At 41.9% G+C, this 25877-nt stretch overlaps 1 protein-coding gene across 1 annotated transcript in view; it reads right to left on the bottom strand.

The window, feature by feature from the left end:
* The window catches only part of LOC126237137 (inactive ubiquitin carboxyl-terminal hydrolase MINDY-4B), a 517352-nt gene extending 492210 nt beyond the window's left edge, over positions 1–25142 (bottom strand). The window contains exon 1 of the mRNA XM_049946966.1: positions 25063–25142. The gene's annotated coding sequence lies outside the window, so the exon portion shown is untranslated. The remainder of the gene's footprint in view (positions 1–25062) is intronic.
* Positions 25143–25877: the final 735 nt, after the last annotated feature.

Raw genomic sequence — 25877 nt, 5'->3', positions numbered from 1 at the left:
GCTGTGAGGCTGTACCGTCATAACATCTTGGACTATTTCCTCTTCAGCCCCTACACGTTCATGAAGTTCCGATAAGTGATGGCGCTATAAATAGTCTTCAAAATGGCGTCTGCAACAAAGCTGTCTTCCAAGCAGAGCGCTGTTATTGAGATTCTTTTGGCGGAAAACCAGAGCATCGCAGATATTCATAAGTTACGGAGATCTGGCAGTGAACAAAAGTAAGGTGAGTCGTTGGACGAGGCGTCTGTCATCATCGCAACAAGCCCGCGCAAATTTGTTCGATCTCCCGCGTGCTAGCCGGCCGCACACAGATGTGGCTCCTGCAGTGGTCGAGGTGATCGTCGGATCACAGTCAAACACCTCGCTGCCCAATTGGACGTCTCTGTTGTGATGAACACAATCCTCCACCATTTGGGGTACTCAAATGTGTGTGCACCCTTGGTTCCTCGCCGCCTAACAGAAGACCATAAAGAGCAACGAAGGAACATCTGCGTGGAATCGCTTCGGCATTACGAGGCTGATGGTGACAATTTACTGTCGAACATCGTCGAAGCGAAACAAAATGGCAGTCCATGGGGTAAAGCTGGTAACGTCATAACGAAGGTCTTGTGGGGCTGTGAAGCGGTTATCCCGTTTTATACACTTCCTCATGGTGCAACGATTACTTCTGAAGTGTACTGTGCTACCCTCAGGAAAACGAAAAGTGACTTTTGAGTATTCGTCGCCACAAATAAAGTGAATGAACTTGTGCCTCTCCATGAAGAGGTAACGCCTCACACAAGCCTGCACACTCGAGAGGAGAGCACAAAACTTCATTTGGGAGTTCTTCCTGATACACCACACAGCCCGGATCTCGCACCTTCGGACTTCCATCTGTTTGGCCCAATGAAAGACGCACTCTGCAGGAATCAGTACTTGGATGATGGGGAGGTTATTTATGGAGCAAGACGTTGGCTCCAACGTCAATCAGTAGAGTGGTACCATGCTAGCATACAGGACCTCCAAATAAGGTGGCATAAGGCCGTCGCATTGAACGGAGATTATGTTGGAAAAAAGGGTTTTGTAGCCGAAAGAGTGGGGAATAATATGGCGTATTGGAACGCCGAATAAAACCAAACTGCTTTCAGAAAAAATGTGTTGCATTATTTATTGAACACACCTTCTATTAATAAAATAACACGTCTCATTGTAACATCATATTTCCACCTAAATGGCTGCCCATGCGTATTCTTTACATACTTAAAAACAGTAAGCCATATATCCTGCTCACAACAAAATGCATTGCTTGTTTCAAAAGGCGCAAATTAACGTACGTTTCTTACAACGCACAAAACACAGTCTGAGCTTACTTTCCTCGTACTCAACACACTGCACGTTACATGTCACAGCTTCGGCTTTCAAAGGCGCTGGCTAGCGCCATTCGGTTCATCATGGTCTTGAATGAGTGTTCTTGCAACTTGAAGTGCGCTGTTGCTCCACAGCACCTGGCTATCAGGCTGACGGATGCTTATTCCCCTGTGGCATCATTCTATTGAGCGACGCAGGAACAGTTCATCGCTCAGGTGAAGCCATGGTACAACACCACTAACATGATAGAACATGCTGAAGTATCCTAAGGTGTTCACAGATACCTTTGGGAGGATGAGATAAAACGCAAAGAAAATTTGATAAAAGTAACAATTGAAAACGGTTAAAGTACAGAAAGAAGAAAAAAACAAATCAGAGCTCATAACATTTTGTTAATTAAGATATCAGATGGCACAGTAAACAACAACTGAGAGAAAATTGTATGAACATTCCAAGATTTCTTGACAGATTTGTACAGTTCAAGGTATGAATGATAACTGCAAAAATATAATAATGAAATTGGCATGTGATATTTATAAAGTGTTCGAGGTATGAAGGAAAACTTTGCGTCAATAAAAATTTTAAAGCTGGAGGAAAAATAATATAAAAGGAACTTGCAAAATAATGTGACTGGGGAGTGAAACTGGAATACGCTGATACTTACTTCACAAGAAAAGACACAGCAGGACATAAGAAAATACAGTAATAAGCATCCTCTCCATCATGTTCAAGATATTGTTCAAAATTATTACAAATTACGTAGAAAAGATATTAGATTTTAACTGGGCACATAAAATGTAAGCTTTAGAAGCGAAAATATCACAATGAACCATTTCAAGTCGGGGAAGAAATTATGAATTGGAGCAATGAGTATGAATTCCTACTTTGCCTGGAGTCATAAGAAAAGCATTGAACTCATTTTCGACAAAGTCTGCACTAACAACGCTTGAGAAACGAAGTTATTAGTACAGTGAAGTGTATAAACACGAATGCATAGTGAGAGATTTACAATCGCACGAGAACGCAGCAAGTAGATTCCGAATCATCAAAACTACTCTCAACCCGCCTAGAGATCATTTACAGATTCCTCCACTGCGAATTTTTTTTTTTTTCAAAATCTTAAATAGATAACAATCAACTGATTAAATAGCGTTTAGGTCTAATAGTAGGATCGATCTGCAAACGGAAAAGTTAACAATCACCACGTCACCCAAAGATGGACACCATTTCATTGATTCCATTATATTTTGTGCGTGCGTCCGAGACAAAATTACTTATTCTTCCAATATTTCGGCTAATAACCCAACAACCATATACAGGATGGGTTTGTGACTGAACTGAAACCACTTGACACAAATATACAGCAGAGTAAATGGTCGGGTATCAGAGATAAACATATTTCCGTCAAGTGGTTTCAGTTCAGTCACTGACTCACCTTGATATAACTGTAGGGTTACTAGCCGAAATATCAGAAGAAGTTAGGGTGGAGTGAGGGAGTCGCAAATACAGCTTATATACCATGTTCCTTAGCCGAATCACTTTCAAAATGCGGGAATTTTATAACGAGGTTGCATCATGGGCTGGTAATACGCATTCCCACGATCACCGTCACGGTATTTGTCCAGAAAAAGAAATCACCTCATTCAGAGGTAATGTCGTACCTCCATTCGTAAAGCGTGTTCAGCATTTAACATGGATACTTGTGTGCATGTGTAGAAGCAAGACCACTTGTGACAGTAACATAAGGTAGTTGCTGCGATCGGGTTTTTCTTTAACATCTCACCCATTACGTCTCTCTTTCTAGGACAGGGTGGTAGAACTCGCAAGAAAAACCTAAGACACATGCACACAAATCGTTGACTTTCGGTCAGTATTATTTCGTATCGCAGGCAATGATCTATTGACAAAGCATTATACTTTGTAGTAGTAGGTAATGCGTGATATGTTCACATTTGAACATTAGATTTAGAAAGTATGTGTTTGTGGAAAGGAAATGACTATGTCCACTCGTAAGGAGGGTGTGGATTTGACTTGGAGTACTGTGATAACAAAGGGATGAGTATGTCCAGTCGTATGGAAGGTATACATTTTTCTATTTCCAGAGCCACTGCCGACAGCAGGGTGTATTTCAGATACTTCGCTCATTGTCGAATGCCGTTCAATTGAAACCGTGATCGTATCATTTAATTGTACGTATAACGATAAAAGATATATGTGACCGGTTTTCTGGAATAAATCTGTGTTTGCATGGACTGTTGCGAGAATGAATCATGTTCCCCGTTAATGGCAGCAGCCGTCAGAATGCAGAGGCCTGTTGTAGTGTAGGAATGTATATGAGTTAACTTTGATGTCTCTAGACGATCGAATAGAGAACTAACAGTTAGTATGTGTCGGGCGGCTTTCATGATCAAGTGGAAGTTTGAGAAGACTGTGTATGGAAGTGTGTTTGCGCTGGACTATTATTCCCTCTCATGTAAATTGTTCGGTTGACTGCTTGTGCACATTTCGGGCCTTTATTTGGTTGAGAGAAGATCGATTGTGGTGTGTGGAAGACACGTTTGCCTGTTCTCTAGACATGGAAAAGACCTTAGTTGGCTTGTAAATTACATAGCTGATTTGGGATCTGTTGCATCACCGACGTCGGTGTTCGAGAGTGGAAAAAAACAGTTTCCTTTATTTGTTTCTAGTTACTCAGTGGTTTACAGCACGCTGCACCTCGCTAAAGTTTGGGGTCGTAGAGAAATAATTTCCAGTCTATATCTTGGGGATTATGTTGCGCTATCAATCGGGAGAATGCTGTATAGTGCTTGATATCGATAAGTACAGCGAAAATGGTATAATATTATGGCGACAACAGGCGTGTTCTTGTAATCCCCGGTCTGGAGATGTGTGTAGAAGAAAGCAAGCAAGCAAGGAAGCAGGAACAGTAACGTATTGGTGCCGAGGGGAAATGAGTGCACGTTAGAACACGTTTATGTACGTTAATGTATGTGACACTTCACACTGCAGCCGGCTGGGCTCAGGACCTCTTGGTGGACACACTGGGTGCCACCATCTTGGATTACAGTACTTGCGTCATCACCTGATGACATGAGAGCTGGTGGCAATCTGAACTAAGCCAGTTGGAGTCCAGACCCAGTGGCGAACACACCTGTTTGAAATTAGTTAAATAATAAAGAAAAGTCCTTTTTCCCACGAATGATGTGGCAGTCGAGTGAGATTAGTGGAGGTAGGCCAAGTGTCCTATCTTCCCGCGATTTTCTTCGCTTAGTAGAGATAACCGAGGTGTGGTGAATCATCCAGTTGGAATTCAAACTTGGAGCCAGTTTGTAGAGGATGTGGCGGTTGGGTGACTTAGGCTAGTGGAGGTAGCCCAAGTGCCTTCCTTCCTACCATTTTCTTTGCTAAACAGAGATAACCGAGGTGTGGTGCATTATCCTGTTGGAATTTGAACTTCGCGCCATTTTTATGGGGGAGGGGGCATTGCACTTTCCTGCCAAAATTCAAACTTCCCACCATCTTGAATGACGTCATGGCCGCCATCTTGGATGACATCATGTGCTGTTACCAAGTCTACACGACGCCATCTTCGATGACGTCATCGCCGCCATCTTGGATACACCTGGCTACAACGAAGAGTGATCTGAAATCGGTGTTGTTCCAATACTTATGCACCCTCTTATTAAGAGGCATATTTAACTTCACACCTCTTCCCTCATGCCACCAATCTGTCACTGAGTGCCATAAAACAGCTCACCACCCAGCAGTCAACCACGCCTTACTTCCTCACAGACAGTGATGTCACCAGCCCTTGTGGCCAGCAGCACCTCAACTTCCTGTGACACAAGAGGACATATTTGATATGCTTCTGCAGTTAAATCTGTAGACGACACAGAAATTTTGAAACTAGTTGCATTTCTTATGGACTTGTCAGAATATTGTAACCTGAGAGCTTTAGGCAGACATTCATTACATATACCAGCGCCCCCGTCAAGAGATCATCCAGGCTCACTGCAGATTTGTCTGAATTAATTGACAACCAAGATCCTGTCAAGACCATTGAATTTTAGGTAGTCACTCCTACATTCCTCATTCGACACACTGCAGCTGTTAACTCTGCTGGGCTAAAAATGAGTATATGTTTGTTAGCTCACACAAGCTGGTTCACCTCTGAAGTTTAAATGTCCCTCCCCCCCCCCCCCACACCAAATGCCACTCCAAGGTCAAAGAGTCACCAAGAGGGTGGAACCACAACAAGACGACTGCGTCTACGACACACAATCGAAGATGGAAATACAAGATGGCCTCAAGGCCTCCCTATCCCCAATGCCCCAAAATGGCCTACATCCTATCAGGACCATTGCTTGCAGATTTGCACAGTTTCCCCTAGAGATCTTTTAGAGGTGGGATTAACAGGGGACATTGAAAAAAGTCAAAGAAGTGCAAGCTCATTTTGCATTATCGCAAAATAGAGCAGTGAGTGTCACGGATATGATATGTGATTTGTGATGACAATCTTTTCCCACATAGACCTGCACGCTGTAGTGGTTAATAAAAAAAGAGATAAATGTGAGAAGAGAGAGAGACCGTGAAAAAGGGAAAGAATGAAAAGCTAATCGGACTTCGTATTACAGAAAATCTATTGTTGGGGTGGTCCTTGTGGCGTTTTTGAGCAAAAGTTAAACCAATTTCCACTACAAAATTTTTGAAAAGGAACAGAGAATAACAGAATGTAACTGACAGGGGGAAGTGGCGTAGATAAATCATCCTTTACCAGGTTAACTTGTCTTCTTTCTTGCGGCGTCTCCTTCATTTCTGGGTGAAAAGTCGGCTCCGAAATCTTGCAGTAAGTTTCATTGTCCAGGAATTTATAATGTGCACAAAACCGTCTTGCTCTTAAATACAATTTATTTTAGTTGCTTCTCTCCATCCTCCGAATTTCATAATAACTTCCACAATGTCTACACATTAATAAGTTTATTCGTCTTAATCAGCTCACGTCTGCCTTAAGCTACGGCTATCAAGAGACAATTGAAAACGGATAGAAAAACAAAAAAGGTTACAATTTTGGTATTTTCTCTCTGCCGTCGAGCGCTCATACTGCTGCGACGGCATATTTATATCTGAGGGAACGAATGTAGCGCGGCGAAATTCAAAGTCCCGCTACATCGCCCCCTCGACTGTCACGCTAAAACATTTAGCGTGGCAGGCTAGCAAACAATAGAATAGATATACCTAAATGTCAATTATACATATTTTCTTAGGAAAGGCCACGTGCATTCATAGGGGATTATCTTACTTTCTAAATCTATATACTAAATACAATTATTACAGTTTGGATCCTTTGTACACAATTAATAAATATATTTACACACAGTTTGTTTGAAAAAGCTGCTCGCCAGCGCAGTTAATGTTGTGTGCTCCCAGCGTTGGTTTCCCAATGCATCTCTGGCAGCACGTAGTCTTTGCGCACGCGCAGTAGCATCACTGAATTTCGCGTGCGGCAGTTTCAAAATTGCTGTGTTATGACAGTCCTGAACAGTATTCACTTTCACATAGTGTTCATTACAAGTTGTTATTCCAGCATAAATGGCGTGTTAAGTCCGGTGACACCATAAGATTGAGCCTGTGCGTGATCTGAAGCAACGTCCATGTCTTCTGTTACGACACAACACTCCAGGTCCTTGTGCGTTTTCATGACTATTGTTCCCGGGGCATATATGGTCGATGTAGTTTTTAGCCTCCACATCGCCTACGACAGGTGCTGAGTTTATTGTCTCCAAAGCATCTGAAGGCCGGCCAGGAACAATGGCGTCAATGTTCGCAAAGGTAGGTGTTTCACCACATTGTTTACACTTGTCAACAAACGTTCATTAGCAATGTGAAAATCCTCATTATCGTCGAAGTAAATTGCAGTTTATATCGATTTACAAACAGTTATTTGGTTTATGCGCCACAAGTTTCACAAACACCACAAAATTCGTCGTTTATAACGTTCACTGTTTAACACAGTTTGCAACACTTTTTTGCCATATTTACATTTTAACAAAGCTCACTTTGTCCAAGCATGTTTACATCGTTAATTCTGAAAGCTTACGTTTCGTGGTCACATTTCAAAATATGTTGACAATATGCAAAGTTTTTATACATATACAAATACATATAAATTTACAAGAATATGCATGTGAAATATCTATACTAAAAAAAATTATACTAAGTCCCATTGGCTTTCTTTTATTGGGGTATTAATTTTTTATTCAGGTTTGGGTGTGCCAAGGGATATAAGACTTAATATTTAAAAGCACGGGCTTTCCTTCATTTATTATTTGTCTCTTTCTTTTGATTCCATATCTTGGCTAGTGGTTGACCAGGCTTGTAATGCCATTAATATTCATGTCTTTTTATTCATACCTGAAAGTTTACTGTCACACATTATATTCTTACATTCCATAAACAAACAATACCCAGCTGCAGGAGGTGGTAGGATAATGGAGAAAGAAAGAAAGATAGACTGGAAGAAACTATTCACTACCTATAAACTACCAAATCCTACAGCTAATACATAAAAAGAGAACACAATACATTATAACGTTTGCATCGCCTTCAAGGGGTGTGTGAAAGGAGGTGCTTACAATTTACCAAATCATGGGTAAATGTAAGTGTCCTTACGTCAAGTCTGTGTAGTGTAACGTCATGACAGATTCTCTGTTTGTGTTCTGACTGTTCATATGACTAAGTGTATTATACCTTAACAAATCCCTGCATGAGTAAATCACATATCTGCTCAGTACTTCCTCGATATCTCCACTTCTTGTGGATACCGTCTATACAAATGGAAAATATATCTCTCAGAGATTGTCTCTCTCATAATGTGTATTATATAATAACATACCAAATTTCCTCTCAAGAGTTCACCCATGAACTTTCTTCTACTTTAGTGAAGGTTAAACATCATGTATGTGGCGTATATATATCATTTCTTTCTATAAATCATAAATAAAGAACATAGTATTATAATTGACAGTAAAATGTCTCTTTCTCAGTGTCCGTTGCTCGATGTCGGCTGCACGGGTGGCCACTGCTCCTTTTTACTTACCTTGCATTGCCTGAAAAGGTGGAGGTGTTGTACGAATCGCAAAACGGCCTTAATAACTCTATCTTTTGCTTCCTCAGGGTTTTCTGTCTTGTGTAAAAAAAATTTTTTCTATACAAATGTATTCACATGAGGGCTGTGTAAAAACTATATTTCAACTTAAGTTCCTTAAAATATCATTCTCCTGTCTGAACACGAACTATAAATGTTTTTCTTCCACACTATGGCTTAACAAAACTTAACGGAAGCTTACTGAGTTACACTTCTGAAATAAATTAAGGCTAACGTGTTTCCAAGTTACATTCTTATTACACTTCTTTCCACAGCTGTAATCATCATTATGTTCACTCTGCTTTTCTTGCATTCGTTCATTTTCGAGGGCACTGTAAAGAGATTCACCTTTAATGCCTTGTACTCACATGTTCTAACTCATCACAAATGTTTTCTTTCAAACTGAAATTCTTATGTAATCTTAAAGATGTAGACTGTTTACTCACTTCTCCATGTAGCACAATATTACCAAAACATTCTCACTCATTCCTTACTCACATATTCATCATAATATATATATTCTTATACATTAAACATATTCCTCATCAAACATTAATATATCACATACGTGGGCCATCTGGCACTTCCATTCTCATAAAACTCCAATATCATCTTCCTCAAATAATCTCTTGTCTCCATCAACTACTTCACAGTAACTTACCTTCTTAAATTAACTTAAATATTAACTCATTCATACTGATCATTCATTCTTACGTCCTCATTCATTCTGCTACATACCTATGTCATTACTGATCTCAATAGCTATTATTTCCTCTCATTGTAGTGCCTTGAAATAACTAACTAGTTGTTGATTCACGTTATAATTTACAATTAACAACCAATGTAACCTGCGTAGGTCTCATTCCTATATGAATATCTTTTCTCATTTAGTAAGTGTACTCACCTGGGTTTACCTTCTCTTCATAATTATGTGTACAAGTGTAACTGCATTATATAATTTCCATAAATTAATGTTTGTGTTCTTAGGCTGTATAACTTAATGTTCGTGTATTCAATACAAATATTTATGATCTCGTTTTCACAGCAACTTGCTCATGTTCAACTTAGTTATCATTATATTATGTTGTTTTAGTGCACAAAGGGTTTCAAATGTCTGTGGGGATGCAGCCCCCTCGGCTTGTGAGATAACGGGTATTCTAGGGAGTAACAACCTGGGTGAGGTATGCTTGCTATTCTGAAAGGACCTGAATATAATAGCTGCCATTTTCTGTTCAGTTGTTTTAACTTTGTAGACTTGGGATGTGAACGCAAAAGAACAAAGTCACCAACCTGATAGGTTTGTGTATTTGTAACATATTTGTCATACTTCTCTTTCCTGATCTTGGCTTTATTGCACAACGTAGTGTATGCCTGTCTTACTTTCTCTTCCAAAGGTGTGTGTGTTGTGGATGCGGTTAGCTTTGGAATGGGCATAGCCCACTTGTTCTGTTCAGGTTTGTTTAATAATAATTCCTGTGGTTGGTATCCTGTCGAGGCATGAGGCAAATTATTTACTATCTGCTCAAAGGGTGCTAAAAATTCGATCCACTTTGTGTGTTTGTGAGGTGAATGTATTCTCATGAATTGACCAAACTCTCTAAAAATCCTTTCTACAGGGTTCCCTTCTGGGTGAAATGCTGATGTAAGTATATGTTTGATGTTATGTGTGGCAACAAAAGATTTCCATTTTCTTCCCGTAAAATAGGGTGCGTTATCCGTGATAATGCTGTGGGGTTTGCCAAACCTTGTAAAGTAACTGTTAGTCAAACGTCTAGTAATAGCAGAGGCGTTGACAGTGCGGATAGCAAACAATTTTAAGTATTTTGAGAAGACATCAAATACAGCAACGATGTATTTCACACCTCCACGAGCTCTGGGATAAGGTCCGGCGATATCCAACGATACTATCTCCAAAGGTCGGGTTGGTACAATAGGATGTAATTCATTCAAAGATGATCGGTTGGAAAATTTTGCTTTTTGGCAGATGATACATTTACGAACACTTTGCAACACTCTCCGACGCAGATTGGGAAAATAACAGTACTGTACTATTTTATCAGTGCATTTGGTGACTCCGTAGTGTCCCCAGGTTTTGTGTGTGAACAGAATAAAATCGTCAACATGCGCGTCGGGTAGACAAACACACCAATGGTGCGAGTCTGGGGTACGCCTATGAAAAAGTACATTTTTGTGTATTGTGTAATATTTTTGCAAATGTGAAGAAGGATCTGTACGTAATTTCTTTTTGATATTTGACCACCTGGGGTCGCTGTCCTGAAGTGAAGCAAAGTTCTTGCACATATTGCGGTAGTATGGGGCGTATGTACCATCATACATAAGTAAGATGTTAAAGTCTGATGTTTGCTCGGAAAGTTCCGAAAAATCATGTATGCCTTGGGGCAAACGGGACAGGGCATCGGCTACTACGTTTGATTTACCTTTAATGTAAATAATTTCGAAGCTGTATTCTTGGAGTGAAAGGCACCACCGGGTGAGCCGTGAATGAAGCAATTTGCATGATAGTAAGAAAGAAAGGGCTTGGTGGTCTGTGTATATGCGAGTATGTTTACCCCAAAGAAAGTAGCGAAACTTACGGAATGCCCAAATAATGGCAAGAGCCTCCCGTTCCGTCACCGAGTACGACCTCTCGCACTCAGTGAGCGTGCGGCTCGCAAAACTTATCGGTTTGATGACAGATTGTCTTGGTTCGTATTGAATTTGAAATAGAAAAGCTCCAAGGCCGTATGAGGACGAATCCGTGGCTAGGCAAAAATCTGACGTCATGTCAGGGTGGCAGAGGAGGGGTGCGTTCACCAATGCATCTTTAATAGCCTGAAAATCAGCTTGGCAAAACTCTGTCCATCTCCAAATTGCGTTCTTTTTCAGTGAAGTTAGCAGGTGAGAGCTGTTCAGAAGCTGTTTTGAAACAAACTTCCGAAAGAAAGAAGATAAACCTAAGAATGCTTTCAACTGTTTGCGGTTTTGTGGAGGAGGGAAATTACGAATAGCATCACTCTTCTTAGAATCGGGACGAATACCTTCCGGCGAGACAATATGGCCTAAAAACTTGATTTCACGCCTTCCTACTTTGGACTTAGAAAGATTTACTGTGACTCCAGCTTGTGAAAATTTAAATAAAATTTGCTGTAACAGATCAATATGTTCCTCCCACGTATTTGTTGCCACGACAATATCATCGACGTACGCCGTGACGCGTGACAACAAACACGGGCCGAGAACGGCGTCAAGCGCCTCGATGAACACGCCCGCGCTTACGCGCAAACCAAAAGGCAACACACAAAACTGATAACTGCGTCCTTCACAAAGGAAAGCAGTGTATTTACGACTGTCATTGTGAAGGGACACCTGCCAGTACGATGAGCGGAGGTCAATATTAGTTATTAGGTATTGTACATTATAAAATTTTAGCAACTGTTCATCCAAGTTGACGGGTCTTGTGTTAACGGGTATAATAATTTTGTTGATTTCACGTGCGTCTAGCACCAATCTGACATTTCCATCTTGCTTGCCTACCGCCAGGATAGGACTGCAATAAGGGGAATGTGATTTTTCTATGACACCCCAGGCCAACATACGCTCGATTTCACGTAAAACTGCAGGTTTCTTCGCCCATGGAATATTATAATGTGTCCTACAATAAGTCTTATGCGGCTTAACATCCATTTTGTAGCTATAACCTTTGATTACACCAGGCCTCTCACTGAAAACTTGTGCATAATCACATAATAATTTGTACAATTCTTCTTGCTGTTGTTTCGTTAAATAGTCAGATTCGACACATTTCTGATACAATAAATCCTGCTCAGTCTCCTGATAGTCTGAATCTTCAGGTGTTAAATTACATACACTAACTATGGTAGGATATATCAATTGAAATTGACTTACTTCGTAATGTTTTTGTCGTGGTTCAATCGTCTTGTTAAGTTCAACATTAATTAGTTGTTCTCCTACGGATAATTGACATATGCCATTACTTAAATCTATGATTGCTTTGTGTTCATTCAAGAAATCCATCCCTAGGATGCAGTGTACGATAAGCTTGTCTACAATCAGAAAATTACACTTGAACTGTGTATTGGAAAATGTGAAGTTAACAAGGGCTTGCATGCGTATGTTCTTAGATTTAGTACCTGTGGCACTAACCACGTGGCAATTCTGTACAGGTAATGTAGGTATGTTTATAATTTGTTTCAATTCATTATAGAATGCGGTTGAGATCACACTTGCAGCAGCACCAGTATCGAATAAAATTTGTACATCATATTCGTTAAACTTAACCCATGCCGTAGCTTGTATGAATTCTTTTACACAACTGCCTGATTTAATGTTTATCTCGTTGGTTAATTCCTGTTCTGCTGTCATTTTGTCGTCGTACCTGAGGAAACAAACCGTCTCAGCCGTTGCGCTCTTACAACACCTCACGACCGAAGCACGAGCGCTTAGCTCGGTCGTCGACTGTTTTCCGTCGTCTGCTGTGTTTGGCCGGGTTCATTGACCAGCTCCATTATGTTTACATTCCGGCCGGTTGGCGCCCACGCGTCAGCTGATGGCGCGCCGCAATTGTTATTGCTACTTCGTGGCGGGGAGTGCATAACTGTACTAGGGAACAGGGGCGGATTCCGTGGAGGGTTATGATTTGTCATGCGTGAATTTTGTGTGTTCCACATATTCTGTCGGTGATTGTTGGGATTGCTATTGTTTTGGTGGTAATTATGTCTGTTATATGTCATGTTCCTGTCAAAGTAGCCCGGGTTGTACCGGTTATTCTCACGTCTCCTATTGTTGTTGTTGTTGTACTGTCTGTAATTTTCATTTTGCTTGTAGTTACCATTTTGATATGGGTGATAATTATTGTTATTATTATTATTCCACGAATATCTGCGGTTGTTCCTACTGTCATACACGTTTCCATTTGAATATGTTTCGCGCGCAGGCATCGTATTGTGTCGCGGCGCGGACGTATGGTTCCACCAACCACCGTCACTACGGTTCCTTTGGGGTGGGTGCTGATTTTGTTTACTAATATGAATAAAATTTGAATGGCGTGAATCGCCTCTGTAAACTACGTCCATTTGATCTAAGAAGTTTAAAAAAGTCTTAACGTCATTCTCCGGTACTCCTATTAATCTGTCTCTGTATGGAAAGGGTAAGTGGCTCTTTAAAGTGTCAATTATAGCTGGCAAGTCGGCTGGTTTGGACCAGTACAGTGTCTTGTCTAGGTACCTCTCAAAGTATTGTCTTAATGTCTCTTTTTTAGGGTCATAGGTCTCCGGGTTGCACACTTCTCTCCTTAGACTCTGTTGCTCATTTTCGGACCAGAATTCGTCCAAGAAGGCTTGTTCGAACTGATCAAACGTAAGGCACCGCCGTTTCATAGCGGCACCCCACTTAGCTGCTCGTCCTCTCATGAGATTGGTGACGTATCTGATTTTATCGACTTCTGACCAACTACGTGGAAAAACACCGTCAAATGATCTAATAAACACAATAGGGTGGACTTTGTGCTTGTCCTCACTGGAAAATGTCTGGAAATGCCCATGTCTTACAAACGTGTCATCGGCCATGCCGGTTGGCATAACTGTATTGACGTAGTTTGTGTCACTTGCTACTCTAGGTGTCGTGTCGTAATATTGCTCGTTTGGTGGAAAAGAAGGCGGCACATTGTAATTTTGATTGGAAATAGGTGATTCCACAATAGGTGTTCTGTCTGTGTCATTAGCCATGGTTTTAGCTGTTTTGTCGTTTCCTAGCGGTGCGTTTGCACCAATCGCCAAACACGGCACAACATTGTCTCGTAATTTTGTCACTTCGTCTTCTGTGGTTTTTGGCCCGTCTTTAACATGTGTCTTTGTTTTTGAAAGTATGTCCTGTGTAATTGTTTCAAGTTTTTTGTCCAGATAGTCGTCACACAATTTACATTCATGTACAATTCTTTCGGCAATGTTGGTGTCGTTGTTTAGTGACGCGAGGTCCGCTCGGTCTTCTAATTTTTCTATCTTTTCTTTGAGGTGGGTTTGTTCAAGAACTACCATTGTGAGCTGTTGGGTAATATTTCCCACTTCTTCAGTCAGCTTTTCTTGGGTGGAGCTAGCTGAAGTGTGGGCCTGAGCTAACTCTTCCACACGAGTGTTCACTTCCTGCTGCACATTAACTATTTGAGTTAACTGATTCTCACATCGGTTGATATTGTTTTTTGTTTCGTGTGTGAACGTAACCAAAGTTTCTTCCTGTTTAGTGACTCGATCGGACAGTGTCTCAAATCGCTGGCTGAGCTGTTGAGTGGTGTTATTTAATTCTGTCATCTGTTTTGTCGTCCGTTCAAAATTTTCGGTCATAGTATGGTTTAATATGTCAATTTTCTGACTAACGTCTCGTTTCATGTCTGTAAATAACTCTAATAGCCGGTCCAGTTTGTCAGTTTCCTGTGTCCGGTTTGTGTCACATTGCTGAATTTGTCTCATATTCGGTTCTGACATTGATGTTAACAATGGCGCTGACGGTCTAGTCTCGCGTCCATTCCACATTCCGTCATTTAAAGTCGCCATCTGTGTATTATCACAAATGTTGCGAGTTTGAGACAAAATCATTGCATTGATCTGTGAACTCGTCCATGGAGGGAAACGCGGACTTAATTGTTCGTTGAAAGATGAATCTACTTCACTTAACTCATCTGCCGAAACTGTCTCTACCTTACCGCGTTCCATTGTAATAGAATGTATAATCGTAAGTCAAAAAGGGAATAATATAAGTCTGATTAATAAAGATTTGACTCAAATTTAGGATGAAATATTTTCTCGTCAATGTAAATGATTGCTCTATTGCAAACAATGGTTGAGAAAGATGCAGCAGGGCGGACAAAATTTTTCATAACAAATGACTGTTTGGCGGTCAAATTCACGATCTTCATATGCAGTTACAACAATACTATAATTACCACAAACTACAATTGAGATGGATAATTTTGGAAAAATCTAGAAGAAAACTACAGGATGCGTGGAAAGGGAAAAATGGATTCTGCAGTTGGCTATTGAATGCTTGAATGAATCATAATTGTGTGACTCACCATTAAATTTTCTGTCCTCCAGCGGCTGGTCAAACACTTCCGCGTAAATCGTATTCGTCAAAATATGGATTTTCTTAACACATCTCCATCGGATAATCACCAAAAGGTCTCAGAATAACAGTTTTTTGCATCAATATATGCCATGAAAAGAAAAACAGATTGAATTAGTTACGAAAATTCTTTACAATATTGTTGTATAATCATTTGCTTAGGTACAATAAAGTTGGTGTTTTCGTTACCATTTAGAGTTCAGGATTTTTTTTATATTCTCTGTTGGGAAAAAATACAAATTAAAGTTTCAAATTTGCTCAAAAACGACACATCCGAAAATTGCGTCCTGTCGCGGGAGCCAGTTGTAGTGGTTAATAAAAAAAGAGATAAATGTGAGAAGAGAGAGAGACCGTGAAAAAGGGAAAGAATGAAAAGCTAATCGGACTTCGTATTACAGAAAATCTATTGTTGGGGTGGTCCTTGTGGCGTTTTTGAGCAAAAGTTAAACCAATTTCCACTACAAAATTTTTGAAAAGGAACAGAGAATAACAGAATGTAACTGACAGGGGGAAGTGGCGTAGATAAATCATCCTTTACCAGGTTAACTTGTCTTCTTTCTTGCGGCGTCTCCTTCATTTCTGGGTGAAAAGTCGGCTCCGAAATCTTGCAGTAAGTTTCATTGTCCAGGAATTTATAATGTGCACAAAACCGTCTTGCTCTTAAATACAATTTATTTTAGTTGCTTCTCTCCATCCTCCGAATTTCATAATAACTTCCACAATGTCTACACATTAATAAGTTTATTCGTCTTAATCAGCTCACGTCTGCCTTAAGCTACGGCTATCAAGAGACAATTGAAAACGGATAGAAAAACAAAAAAGGTTACAATTTTGGTATTTTCTCTCTGCCGTCGAGCGCTCATACTGCTGCGACGGCATATTTATATCTGAGGGAACGAATGTAGCGCGGCGAAATTCAAAGTCCCGCTACAACGCCATTCAGCGGACAATCTGCTTTGATCGCAATGGGTTGTTTAGCGAACAAAAATATGAGCTTTGAGTCAGATTTGTAAATAAATTCAAGATCGTCCTATTACAAGGAATTCCAGTACATAGACGAAATCGATAGATGTATCCGTAATTTCGATTCAAAGGATTGTTTTAGGTTTGTTACCATTCACAATAGATAACACTGGAAGCTCCATACAGCTTTCTCAGGCGATGCTGTTGTCTGTAGGAGTATCCTGCCACGAAAGCAGATGTGTAACAGAGATTTCATCCATTCCATTAAGAGTATATTCTCTTGTCAATTGTGGGTTGTGTAGCAACTTCCCTGATTTAAGTTAGTAATAATTAAGTGTTCTAGAATAACACCCGGGAATAATGAACACCTAGATTTTTCTATACATCCTCTGACTTCTCTCATTTCGCTATGACGGTTGTTTATCCCTGTGCAGGAGGCATCCCATAGCCTGATGCAAACTATGCAACTCACTGCCACGAACCACGTTGCCTCGATGAAGTATTTTATGGTTGATACTGTTTCCACTGGCATGATCTAACAGTAACTGATTTATGCGCTGATTTTTATGTGTAGTATGTTACATTTATCTATGCAAGCCACTGTCGCAAGCAATGTGTAGCTGACGAGGTATTTTACAGTTGATACTGTTTCCACAAGCGTAATGTAGCAGCAACTGATCTCGTCGCCTATTTTTATACAGGGTGTTACAAAAAGGTACGGCCAAACTTTCAGGAAACATTCCTCACACTTAAAGAAAGAAAAGATGTCATGTGGACATGTGTCCGGAAACGCTTACTTTCCATGTTAGAGCTCATTTTATTACTTCTCTTCGAATCACATTACTCATGGAATGGAAACACAGAAACAGAATGTACCAGCGTGACTTCAAACACTTTGTTACAGGAAATGTTCAAAATGTCCTCCGTTAGCGAGGATACATGCGTCCACCCTCCGTCGCATGAAATCCCTGATGCGCTGATGCAGCACTGGAGAATGGCGTATTGTATCACAGCCGTCCACAATACGAGCACGAAGAGTCTCTACATTTGGTACCGGTGTTGCGTAGACAAGAGCTTTCAAATGCCCCCATAAATGAAAGTCAAGAGGGTTGAGGTCAGGAGAGCGTGGAGGCCATGGAATTGGTCCGCCTCTACCAATCCATCAGTCACCGAATCTGCTGTTGAGAAGCGTACAAACACTTCGACTGAAATGTGCAGGAGCTCCATCGTGCATGAACCACATGTTGTGTCGCACTTGTAAAGCCACATGTTCTAGCAGCACAGGTAGAGTATCCCGTATGAAATCATGATAACGTGCTCCATTGAGCGTAGGTGGAAGAACATGGGGCCCAATCAAGACATCACCAACAATGCCTGCCCAAACGTTAACAGAAAATCTGTGTTGATGACGTGATTGCACAATTGCGTGCGGATTCTCGTCAGCCCACACATGTTGATTGTGAAAATTTACAATTTGATCACGTTGGAGTACATACTGACGAAACTAAAATGAGCTCTAACATGGAAATTAAGCGTTTCCAGACACATGTCCACATAACATCTTTTCTTTATTTGTGTGTGAGGAATGTTTCCTGAAAGTTTGGCCGTACCTTTTTACAACACCCTGTATACAGTACATTACATTTCTTTACGTTCACAGTCAACTGCAGGTCCTTGCACTTCTCGAAGTAATGACATTCGTTTCCTGATTGTTTTGTCTCAATTTCTGAATCGGTTGTTCGTTGGTGTGCACCTGTGTGTTGTTTTTCTGGAGGTGTTTTAAGAAATCGCGTGAGGTCGTGAATTCATAAGTAGTTACCTCAGGGAATCACGGCTGGTGTTTGTGCTAGTGATTAGTGGCTAGTGGCAGGCAGCCTGTTGCATATGTTTATAATAAAAACGCCTCACTCACTCCCTTCCTTCCTACTACACCAGGTGGTATAGCAAGACAGCACAAAAAAGTGCAAAGAAAGGTTTTATACATTGAAATTTATTTAAAACTGAAGGACTAGAATTAATGCAGACAATGGTTTATTCAAGTAAAACGCAGATTCATATACACTCCTGGAAATGGAGAAAAGAACACATTGACACCGGTGTGTCAGACCCACCATACTTGCTCCGGACACTGCGACAGGGCTGTACAAGCAATGATCACACGCACGGCACAGCGGACACACCAGGAACCGCGGTGTTGACCGTCGAATGGCGCTAGCTGCGCAGCATTTGTGCACCGCCGCCGTCAGTGTCAGCCAGTTTGCCGTGGCATACGGAGCTCCATCGCAGTCTTTAACACTGGTAGCATGCCGCGACAGCGTGGACGTGAACCGTATGTGCAGTTGACGGACTTTGAGCGAGGGCGTATAGTGGGCATGCGGGAGGCCGTGTGGACGTACCGCCGAATTGCTCAACACGTGGGGCGTGAGGTCTCCACAATACATCGATGTTGTCGCCAGTGGTCGGCGGAAGGTGCACGTGCCCGTCGACCTGGGACCGGACCGCAGCGACGCACGGATGCACGCCAAGACCGTAGGATCCTACGCAGTGCCGTAGGGGACCGCACCGCCACTTCCCAGCAAATTAGGGACACTGTTGCTCCTGGGGTATCGGCGAGGACCATTCGCAACCGTCTCCATGAAGCTGGGCTACGGTCCCGCACACCGTTAGGCCGTCTTCCGCTCACGCCCCAACATCGTGCAGCCCGCCTCCAGTGGTGTCGCGACAGGCGTGAATGGAGGGACGAATGGAGACGTGTCGTCTTCAGCGATGAGAGTCGCTTCTGCCTTGGTGCCAATGATGGTCGTATGCGTGTTTGGCGCCGTGCAGGTGAGCGCCACAATCAGGACTGCATACGACCGAGGCACACGGGGCCAACAACCGGCATCATGGTGTGGGGAGCGATCTCCTACACTGGCCGTACACCACTGGTGATCGTCGAGGGGACACTGAATAGTGCACGGTACATCGAACCCATCGTTCTACCATTCCTAGACCGGCAAGGGAACTTGCTGTTCCAACAGGAGAATGCACGTCCGCATGTATCCCGTGCCACCCAACGTGCTCTAGAAGGTGTAAGTCAACTACCCTGGCCAGCAAGATCTCCGGATCTGTCCCCCATTGAGCATGTTTGGGACTGGATGAAGCGTCGTCTCACGCGGTCTGCACGTCCAGCACGAACGCTGGTCCAACTGAGGCGCCAGGTGGAAATGGCATGGCAAGCCGTTCCACAGGACTACATCCAGCATCTCTACGATCGTCTCCATGGGAGAATAGCAGCCTGCATTGCTGCGAAAGGTGGATATACACTGTACTAGTGCCGACATTGTGCATGCTCTGTTGCCTGTGTCTATGTGCCTGTGGTTCTGTCAGTGTGATCATGTGATGTATCTGACCCCAGGAATGTGTAAATAAAGTTTCCCCTTCCTGGGACAATGAATTCACGGTGTTCTTATTTCAATTTCCAGGAGTGTACATTACTCTGAGAATAAATGTTTCCATATTGATAGCAGATGATGTCTCTTGTGAGCGTAAAGGCTATGGATGTGTAGTGTGATAAAGCGCTCCACTTGTGAAGATGCTAGAGTGTTCTCTAAGACTACACCCCCTGCCTGTTTCTCTCGTGTAAACATGACAGTGGTGCCACCCTTTTTGTGTTCACTTCGCTGGGTAACGACCGTTACCCACAGTTAATACAATGGAAGGGGACAGGAAGAAATTTTTGATGTTGACCCTGGCCGTCGTATTGGCGCCTGACAGACAGGGAGGGGAGATAGCAAGAGTGTCTATATTCTCTCAACGCTCACTCATGTCATATAAGTGGATTAAATGTTGTTGTGTCGTATTTGTTTTTATTTTATTGCTTTCATGATATGTGGTAAAGGTCCCTTGAAGATATGGTTATTTTTCCTATAAGTATTCTAGGAAAGAGGAAAGATGGATGAAAAAAATGCTGTATGTTTTACAATAGCTGGACAAAGAAATAGCCTACACTGTACGTAAATAAAACCATAAATTTACCAAACAATTTTTGTTGAATATCTTTTTTGCCGCCGAAGTCAGCTCTTTTGAAGGGGAAAAATACAGCTGTTTTCGACTTTGTTACACAATGAAGAAGGTAGAAATACTTTATGTATTGAATATTTCTGACGTGCTTGCCTGTGCTTGTTTTCTCTAATGGATAACTGTCAGTGAAACAAAATTTCCTTTTTTTCGACTTCTCTCCAGGTAATACAAACTTCGCCGAGAATATCCACTGTGATTTTCACTTTGTAATTAATATACTTTGGCAATGATTGTTGTTTAATTCTGATACTATATTCCCGTTCTGCATCACGGATGGTATCTCATTACCTTACATTCATCATTCGATACTGGGCTAATCAAAAGGACATTTTGCGGTTCCGGCAAGTGTGGTCACACCACGATGTAACGCTGACATCTCCTTCCGATACACCTTCCGCCAGCGCCCATTACGAATCAACCTTACTAGTACTACTATTTCTATTACTACTGCAACAACTAGTGCCACCATTAGTACTCTAATAAACAGCAAGTGTTGGTGCAACATTGTCTACAGCTTTCCAGGTTCAAAATGGTTCAAATGGCTCTGAGCACTATGGGACTCAACTGCTGAGGTCATTAGTCCCCTAGAACTTAGAACTAGTTAAACCTAACTAACCTAAGGACATCACAAACATCCATGCCCGAGGCAGGATTCGAACCTGCGACCGTAGCGGTCTTGCGGTTCCAGACTGCAGCGCCTTTAACCGCACGGCCACTTCGGCCGGCAGCTTTCCAGGCATCACACAGCAAAGCGAAATGAAGACCTGGCCAGGGTAGCAGCACTGTTGTGTTTGCCGCTCACAGACAGGGAGGAGAGGTGATAACTGCGTACATTCCAGTATTTTTACAAAGGAAACTCCCCATCGCACTCACTCAAATTTAGTGGTAAGATAGCCCAGTGGATAGCCCGCAATAACTGAACACGAATCAAGAATGAAACAGGAAGGTGTACTGAACTGTGAGAAAAAGATGGCAAAATAGAAACAGTAAACGGTTCAAGCTCAACAAGTCCCATATTGAGCGAGCGAGCTATTTACCTTTTTTTCACAACATTATGAAATGTCCCTCCGGTCGCTGAAATGTTTGTTCTCTTTCTGTAGTCTTGGCAGTTGTTATACACACATTGGTTATACAATTTGAGTCATGTGGAAAAGATACGTTACCCTGGCAACCAAACAAGGTAGATAGTGAGAGCAGGCGGGATACCACAAGCACATAACACAGAAACAAAAACAACAATAAACGGGTGTGAAGTATGTTACAACAAAGGAATTCAGGAGTTAACACTTCCAAAACGGAACGCAACTTCAAAAACGTTAAAAACATACGTTCCGGCAGAGCACAGAGAAACTGTGTGATTGTGAAACTGTTGCGTTCATTTGTGACAACTATTACGGTTTCATGATTTCAGTTTCATGATTACAGTTTCATGATTTCCTTGGGAGTGATCACATTCACACTTATACGAACACCTAAATCGAGCAAGGAGGCATATCCCACTCACTCTACCAGGCGTACAAATTAGGTGCGTCGGTAAGAGATTCCCATCATATGACAAACGTACCGTCACTAAGCCGTGTATGACAGCCCAGACGTGTTTTCAGGTAGATGATTCGGTTGACTCGTCGCCTTTTCATCGAACGTTTGCGTTTCCCATTCGAAAGCCACATCCTTTCGGCTGCTAATACAGTAGTTGCGCAGAATCAACTGTCATTATAGATCCTTTCCTGACATCTCGCTGATGTGAGCGGGCGTTCACCACCATACAGACTCAAATTTGAATACAGAGAGAAAAATTGGCACGAGAGGTTTGAACACGGCTCGCTGTCTTGGCAGTCAAACACCATGACCACAAGACCAGGACGCTATTACTATTTACTTTTCTTCAATATTGCACTTGTTATTCTTCGACCATTCACTGTTTCTATTTTGCTTTTTTTTTCACAGTTCTGTACATCTTCTTCCTGTTTTCACGCTTGACCTGTGTTCACTTTTTGACGGGCTGTCCACTGCGCGTTACCACTAAATCTCAACTTTTGTTTGACAATACACCTCGCACACTAGCCTTCGACAAAATTTATTTAAAGTGTAAAAAGTATGAATCGACATTTCGAGTAAAGAAGCCACTGAGAGCTTTAATTCTACTGCTTAATTTTTTCGTAAAAATCTAATGTATTACGCCTTTTTCGAAACTATGTAGTCTCGTTCGCACGTGACAATTCGTTTATTCTGCTATGTTTTAAAAAGAAATCCCATAGACAAAATAATTTTTCTCAAAGTTTCTTTGACAGCCTTGAATCAAGTTCTGTGCGTCAAAACCGGTGAAGTTTTCCTACAGTTTTATAGATTTGTTAATACTTTCGGCCATTCTTTCTCAGTTGCTCCCTCAATTATGTTTATCACGTAGATAAAAAGAAACCCGTATTTTGAAACTAAATGTTTATTTTGTTTTTAAAGAAACTTGTTTTTCGCCTATTCATGCTAAGCATCATCAGTGGTCTATAATATAAAAAAAGAATTATACTTTTGCTAGGCATCTGTGGCATTTCCCAAAGTGGCCGTGCGGTTAAAGGCGCTGCAGTCTGGAACCGCAAGACCGCTACGGTCGCAGGTTCGAATCCTGCCTCGGGCATGGATGTTTGTGATGTCCTTAGGTTAGTTAGGTTTAACTAGTTCTAAGTTCTAGGGGACTAATGACCTCGGCAGTTGAGTCCCATAGTGCTCAGAGCCATTTTTTTGTGGCATTTCCTGGCAGCACATTTACATTAGTAAGTGTTCATAATTATATCGTTCCGATTTATTAATTACTTTTTTCTATGCTTTTCACATATCCGTAGGTTCTTCGGTAGGCAGTAGATGCACCTTGATTCAATGGACACATGGAAAGAATACAGAGTTTAAATAGGTAATTTAGATTTGCTGCCAGGAAACATTAAAGATCTCAAAATACAATACGTATAACTAATTTTTTCTTATAAACCGTTGATGATGCGTAGTATGAATAGGTGAAACAGGTTTGATTAAAAACGAAGTAAACATTCATTTGTAAAACACGGAATTTTTATTATTTACAGGATAAATGTAATTTTATACGAGTAGTTGTTTGTACTGTTGATAATATCGCAGAAACTGCTGCCTAATAACATTTATACATATCGTTAGTACGGTATTTGTTGTGGGAATTTTGCTTCTGCTTCTCTGGGCTAGATGCTTGAATCCCACTCACAAGGGGACCTACGAATTTCCCCTCTCGGATTTGATCATATTGAAGGGCTCTGGAGCACACGACTATGACTTCAACATGTGTAAATAGCGAGACGCAAAAGCGATTTTGAACATTTTACACGTACTTACATATTTCGCCATACACGCTTAGTTTCGTAAGCACGAGCACTGTGGCTCGAATCTTGCTTCTGGTGTTTTTCTATCATACCCACGTAACTAACAAAAGATATACGTGGTACACAGCGAAATTGTGTCATGACCGAGTACCGTCTAAAAGTGTAACCCACGTTTGTTTTGTAACACACACACCGAAAAATCTATGCACATGCAAAGATTCGGTGTTCATTACAAGTGCTGTATGTCGTAATTATTGCTGTTTCACACGTTTCTATTATCAATATCATCGTCATCCGCACAGTGCTCCATAGGTTACACATTACATTTGCCACGCATGTAGATAAAATAATACAAATAAAATTGACTATACTGATTTGATTGAAAGTTTTTGTGTATCCTTTTTTCCCAATCTCATTACGAAACTTTTTTTCTCCTTTCAGGATAACGATTATGAATATAGATGAATCATTCAGTAACAACGGTTTGTACATTTATAATAATTACGCGGGAAGAAAAAAAAAGAAGTGCGGTTAGGAGCATTCGATGCATGAACCTCACGCTCCTGAAACTAATCTTTTTAACACACTGAGCTGTGGACTTCCTGAGTACTAGCGACCACAAAAAATATATAATACGCGTAAAGTTTTCAAACCCGATTTTCTCGAAAACTGGTGAGAGTTAGGTCTTCTTGTTTACATATGTCGAAGCCGTACTCCGGTCAATATGAATCAGATCTGTGAGGGGAAGCTTGTACAGTCCCCTTGCCAGTTCATCATCGCGTCCCTCCTGACTTAATCTGCGTACTATCGAATTTCTCATAAACATCCCGTCACCTTTTCCGTCAGCGCTGTCACTCCTTCCTCCTTTTCATCGTCAATAACCATAACGACGTTAACAAAAGGCCGTCGTGACTCCGCAGAACATTATTCACGATCTTTTTCCTTGTTTACGCTGTCGGTAACAACGCGAACTACTTTGAAATGGAACGTGGACGTACCAAGTAACGTGACCAAGTTGGTTCCCGCTACGACCTGGTCCACAGTTCGCTTTGTCTAGTAGTAGGAGCCTACCTGCTGATGATCGGAGCAACGGCGGTGAGCGCCAGCTGTTGTAGACGGGAGCGGCGCGTCTGTGACAGCGTGGGCGGTGTGACAGGTAGCGCGCCGGAGAACGACTGAGCGGGCGGTGTGGCTGGGGGGCGGATCCCACGAGGTGTGTGTGTGTGTGTGTGTGTGTGTGTGTGTGTGTGTGCGGCGCCCCGCAGACGGCCAGCGCGGAGGGCACAGTGGGCGGTCGCCCGCCGTAGCAACAACACCGACGCTGCCTGTGTCGTGGGCATCAACACAGTGGCGGCTACCGTGTAACAAGGCTTTGCCTCGCATTCTGCCGAAAAAGAAATGGAATTGTCAGCGTTACAATAAAAGCCGAAAACATGTTTACAAGCGTTTCTTCGCAACGAACGTTTGGCGACACCATCTCCGGCGGGCCGCTTGAATATGCGAGCGCAACGGCGCGATTGCCTAAGTTTAATGCTAATTAACTGGCAAACGGCGCAACGTGTCGAATTTTTTTATCAATTATTTCTCAGCACAACCTACTCTGCCACACCCATATAAGCCAGCCGCGGTGGTCATGCGGTTCTAGGCGCTCAGTCCGGAACCGCGCGACTGTACGGTCGCAGGTTCGAATCCTGCCTCGGGCATGGATGTGTGTGATGTCCTTAGGTTAGTTAGGTTTAAGTAGTTCTAAGTTCTTGGGGACTGATGACCACAGATGTTAAGTCCCATAGTGCTCAGAGCCATTTTGAACACCCGTATAAGCTTTTCAGACTGTTTCTGACCACTTTGTGAAAATATGACTCCTGACGATACCACTGCCTTCGATA

This window comes from Schistocerca nitens, chromosome 2, assembly GCF_023898315.1.
Source record: "Schistocerca nitens isolate TAMUIC-IGC-003100 chromosome 2, iqSchNite1.1, whole genome shotgun sequence".
NCBI lineage: Eukaryota > Metazoa > Arthropoda > Insecta > Orthoptera > Acrididae > Schistocerca > Schistocerca nitens.
The sequence above is the reverse complement of the archived record's forward strand: the minus strand, read 5'-3'. Positions and strand labels throughout refer to the sequence as shown.